The sequence below is a fragment of the Macadamia integrifolia genome, unplaced genomic scaffold (genome assembly GCF_013358625.1).
Source record: "Macadamia integrifolia cultivar HAES 741 unplaced genomic scaffold, SCU_Mint_v3 scaffold3463, whole genome shotgun sequence".
Taxonomy (NCBI): domain Eukaryota; kingdom Viridiplantae; phylum Streptophyta; class Magnoliopsida; order Proteales; family Proteaceae; genus Macadamia; species Macadamia integrifolia.
Window position 1 is genome coordinate 6,636 of NW_024869523.1, and position 5,824 is coordinate 12,459.

The 5,824-nt window shown below is 38.8% G+C and overlaps 1 long non-coding RNA gene across 1 annotated transcript; it reads right to left on the reverse strand.

Moving 5' to 3' along the window:
* Nucleotides 1–1,007: 1,007 nt before the first annotated feature.
* On the reverse strand, nucleotides 1,008–5,514 carry LOC122068156. The gene is made up of 3 exons (XR_006136994.1): nucleotides 5,487–5,514; nucleotides 5,158–5,309; nucleotides 1,008–4,540 (listed from the first exon to the last, which is right to left on the reverse strand). It is a non-coding gene; the product is annotated as an uncharacterized LOC122068156 (long non-coding RNA).
* Nucleotides 5,515–5,824: the final 310 nt, after the last annotated feature.

Genomic DNA, 5,824 nt, shown 5'->3' on the forward strand with positions numbered 1-5,824 from the left:
GTTTCCATATTTAACCATAAAGGGATACCGGGCTTCAGTGCTTAAGGGGCCAACGGTGGTATCTCCTGACTCATATCGTTCCCGTAGAATAGTCTGGGAGGACTTTCTTTGAGGACGATAGGTATCTTCATTATCAGAGTCTTGGAGACAATCATCACAGTCACAGAGGTCAAAATACTTGTGACCAGTAACTGGATCAGAGAAATAGTAAACCGGGTTGCCTTGAGCATCAAAAGATTTGATTGGGATCTTATCTTGTTGAATCATACCCTGAAACCGAGTAGGGAAAGGAGATGGTAATGTGAACAGTTGTTCCTTATCAGTGGCAGGGATGTGATATAATTCACATCGGGAAGCCTGAACAAGTTCCTTAAGCGGAGGGGTTTTCTTCCTAGGGGCCAGAAGGGTTTTCCAGGTAGCAGAAGAAGAAGTCTTCTTTGGGAAGACAGTATAAGGGTTCAGAAGGGGAGATGGGGTTGACGGAATAATTTGATCATCGGGGAGATAATCAAATTCATAAAGGGATTCTATGGAGGAAAAAGATGATGACCGGGAAGAAGAACGAGAGGAAGAAGACGAAGAGTCAGAACTTCGAGAAGAAGTCGAGCGTCGGGAAAGAGACATACCGTGATGAAGGCTGGAACCCAAATCCGAGCAGCATTTCCCGTCGGTGAAACTCAATTAGATCAACAGATGCCTAGTCGAGGCCGATCAGGATCCCCGGAGTTCAAGGTCTTAGAGACAGATCAACCTGAGCCGTTACAGGGTATAAAACAGCCACTCCTTGGCCTGAGAACCCATCGCTCAAAGGTTCTTTCTCTGTCACCAGAGAACCGAAACTACGGAGTAACCTGCAATAGGGCGTGGCCTAGAACATCAGTTGGACTAAGAGAGGTTCAAACCGAGAAGGGTTGGCCGCCGGAGACAGACCTTAGCCGGAAAAAGGGGAGGGAGTTGGCTCTGATACCATTCTTTTCTCACTGGTATACGTCAAACGGGCTCTGCCCAAATCCATTAACTGAGGGGCTTTAAATAGCCAAGGGATACAAAGGATAAGGGAAGACATGTGGGACCCAAGCCATGTGTCCTTCTCATGGACTTCACATGCTTGTGGGACCGTATGTCGGGAGTGTCGGCATACATACATACATGTGTCGGCATACAAACATACATACTCAATGGACTTAATACCTAATCAATACCTAATCAAAACATACTCAATACAACATACTCAATACATACTCAATACATACATACTCAATCAGTATCGGGGTCTGAAGAGCTGCTGTACGGGTAGAATGCTGCCTTGTCAATGAGCCAATCGTCATAGGCATCCATGAGAGGGATGAGACGCGGACAAGGAAGACGACCGTTCTGGTGAAGTTCCCAAGCAGAATCAACGGTCTGGAGAAGAGGGGCTGGTACTTGATGTGGCTGAGTGTTATTGACGTGGCACATGGTCTGAAGCAATTAACTACAAGACTTCCCTGTTTACAGATTCCTTCTGATAAACAAATTAATGGATGTTGCTATTGTCTTCTATATGGAGATTTGTCTTGTGTTTGATCAAGGCTAATGGGATTGGTGTTTGATCTAATTGACTCTTTGATGTGTGAAGCCCAAGAGGTTCTCTTCTAGTTATATCTCTCTTTTCTTCCATACTCAAGGTGTTCTAGATCTGATCTACTGTTACAGGTATTTAATTAATTTCTTTTCTCAATTCTGTCCAGAGTTCTTTTTCTACTTAATTGCTAGGAGAATTAGAACTGAAAAACAATACGTATGGACTCATTTCAAGAATTTAAACAAAAAGATTTGAAAGGTAAAAAAAATGAACCTTGGATTTGTGAAGTTGTCTTGAGAAAAAATGATGACCTCTTTGCCATTAATCTCATATACAAGGTCTTTTGCATATGTCATAGCACTCTGTAATGTTATCATGATATCAGTTATTCGGTCTTAATCATAACATAAAATGAGAAGAAAAAGTTGGAAGGGAAATGACCTGCACATACTTCATAAGGAATATGGCAAGGTTCAAGGATCCTCATTTATGTACAGTGCTTAAAAAATAGCAAATGCTCATTTATCCAGTTAAAATATGTACAAAGAAAAACCCAGTGCACATACTTCTTTAAACATGCTTTAATAGGATAAATGGGCATTTGCAATTCCCCAACCACTCAAGGCAAATGAGGATGTGGCAATCACATCCTTGAACCTTGCCAACAAGTTCCTGACAAAATATGGGCAGGTAATGACCTCTCCTTCTCCCCCCAACTTTCTCCTCATTTATATTATGATTAAAGATCCAAAACATTTTTTTCTAGATGACTTCACAAATCCAAGATTCATTTTCCCCCTATAAATTCTTCTATTTAGATTTCTTAAATGGGTTGTGCGTACGCTAAGCTTTCAATTCCACTTTATCGGAAATTAAGTAGAAAAAGAGAGAACCCCTAGGTTTAAACTCGAGTGGAATCATTTGAACACAGTTTTAAACTCATTCAGTAGAGAAATCGAAAATTTTAACAATTATTGGAAGTGACAAACACCTTTGGAATATGTCATATTTTAATGGTATACCTACATATATTCTTCTGACAACTATAAAAGCATGAATCCACTGGATAAAAACTTGACAACTATTTGTTACATGGAATCAACAGGATGAGTTTTCTTGTCCACTGGGTTCATGGCCGCACAACCAAGGAGCGTTCATTTCCTTTTTTACGGGAGGAAAGAGCCCTGCCAGCTAAACCTGGCCTTCCAGCTCTTTAAAGACTTAAACAATCATAGTCATGGCTTGAGAATAACCAACAAAGCAAACCATTAATGCTCATTAGAACACAAATACATCATCATTGTTGGAGACAACTTATGCCAATCATCATCATTAGTCAGACCAAGCTATGGCCAAAACACTTGTATATGCATTAATTGTCTCATAAAAAGCTACAACCCTCCTCTCGACCTGAACAAGATAAACTACCACCAATTGAATAGCCTTCCTTTTCCCCATTTTGTGACCGTTGGTTGAAAAAATTTCGTTCTACATGACTCCTAAATCCTCATGTATGCTTGGTGGGATCTTTGCTGAGTTAGGCTAGAACGACCACTTTTCTCATAAATCATTCCTAGCATAGGGACTAGTCCAACTTAAGAAACAAGGTTTAACATAACTTTTTAGTCCCTATTTCCCTTCCTGAAAAATGGAATTTCTGATCAAATCAAACCAAGCTTTTAGTTTGTTCTGAGAAAGACAGAGAACCATTCCCCACATCTGGGGATATTTAGGCCAATTCAACATGATTAACAAGATCAAACAAAACAAGAATGAGAGCACATGCCAATTCACCACGGAAGCTTGACTGATTCGACCATTTCAGGTACCCCCCTTCCCCTGCTAAGAGTTTTTTGGGGGGGCTGGGGGTGGGGGTGAATTAGAGTCGTAACCCTTTTCACAAGAGAAACCATTCAGCACAGCACAGGTCTGTTCAATCTCTCTCTTGCAGGATTACTAAGGTTTGCTGGTTCCCCTGGTTGATGCCCAAGCATTCAAGTTTGGCCAAGCTACATTAAGGGCATTAGGATAAATACAGAGAAGATTTTGCAATGTTTTAGAGCTCAAAAAGGAATAAGAAATAGGAAGGGCAATCCAAACAATCCTCATCCTATACCACTGTATCAAATTAGCAATGAAATTATTCTTCTTTCTAGCCCAAAAACTGTTCTAAAATTTCTTCTGATAAACAACAGCAGATATAGTTTCTTAGAACCCATGGCAAAGGGACCCTTAGCATTTTTTGTGCCCAATGACCACCCATTCCAAGTACAGATGAGACTCAATGAAATACCAGTTGCATAGCAATTGAAATCCTCTACTTATTAATTAATAAGTTCTCAGATAATGTGAGCTTAGTGATTTTTGAGCCCAATGACCGCCCATAGAAAGTTCAGATGAGACTCAATGAGATACCAGTTATATACTGATTGAAATCACAAAAGGAACCATGAATTACTTTTCAAACAATGCGAGCTAGATACAAGCCTCATCTTAAATTTCATGATATATTTCTTCCTTATAAAAAAACTTCAACTATTCTCACAGTAGATGAATATTACGAAAAAAAAAAAAGGAGCATGCATAAATGATAACAAAAATAATATTAATAACAAAAACAACAATAATAATAATTAATCATGCTCAAGAAAGACCTCTTATTGAACAGTTTTACAAAATAATTCAGCATGACCCAGAGGCCCCAACTTTCCCCACCACACAAAAGCTTGGCAATATAAACAAATCTATTAACTGAAACAGTTTTATAACGAAACTTCTCCCTAGTTGATTTATCATTTAACCGAGAAGATGTAGCAATTGGACTACAATCTGCAGCTCAAGTTTACTGAAATTGTTAAAATGTATGTCGGATTCATAGCTGCAGCAAAGTATTTGGGGGAAGCACTTACTATTTTACGGACCAAAGGTTCCAAAATCTTCTGAACATCATGCATCTTCACCGCTTCTAGCATCACACTAAAACATTAAGAAAAGATTGGTAAAACAAGAGAAACAAGCTATATCAGGATAGCGCAACAATATTCTTTCTTTTTTTTTTCTTTTTTTTAAAGTAAATTATTAATAAATTTTAACAAGAATATCGGCAAGCTTGATTTCTTGACTGCAATTGTGCTGTTCATTGTTGAAGAATTGAGCCAGTAAGTTTATTGATCAAGGTAACAAGCTAGTTCTTCATTCACTCAGTACCTTCATAGATTTATTGACCTGGAAATTGGCATTTTATTCCTTGACCTGATAATAGGTGAAAAATGCCAATTATAAAGATCAAAACCATACTGACTCCAGTTATTATACAAATCCCCCACCCCTTTTTTATTGCAGAAGATAAGAAGAAGAAAACGGGACAATATGCCAATCATGAAATCGGAGAACTTATTCTACTTTCCAACAAAATAACCTCGTCCACTTCATTCCATGCACAAAATGAAGCAAATCAAATATAAAATTGATTCAAACTCAAGGGAAAAAAAGGTGTATAAATGGGAAAGCGTTCATATTCACCATGATAAACAAAACCCAATAAGAATATACCCACTTGATAAAAGAAAAAGCAACGAAAGAACGTATCTCACCTTCTCAAGGAAGCTCCGCGTTGACGTTTCTCACCACCGGTACTGTTGCCTTCCTTTCCATCTTCAGGTTGCCGTTTCTGCGACATACTCCAAGTTGGGAATAAATGTAATTAGGCGGCAACGATAATAAACCCAAATTACTCCCTCATCCACTAGATATCAGCAACAACATCAACAGAAGAAGAAGAAAATAAGAAAAAGAAGATGATAGAACAAGACAGACAACAAATGAATGGAGAACATACAAACAAAAATGAAGACGAACAAAGAAGAATAAATGGAATAATAATCATAAAAACCAATAAGTATTAAAGAGGTAAGTGACAAACCCTTGCCATCTATCCATGTCCCGCACTCTGTAACTCACAGAGCACTCGGATAACAATCCTCTAATCTGGTTTCGTTTTTTTTTCTTAGGAACCAAAAGACGGACGTTTCAGAAGTTAAAAACTAAACTGAAACAACCAGAGCTTCCTGAGTTCCTGGTTTTAGCACAAGACTCCGTAAAATAATCAAGAATCGGACGAAGAGTAGAGGACTGAAAGAAACAGAGAGAGATAGAGAAGAACGAGAGAGGTTGATGATGAATATGTGGATTCGAGTTTTGGGGGCCCACCAAAAGCGCGTTAAGGGCAGTAGAGGAGAGGGTCACATCAACGCGGCTTCC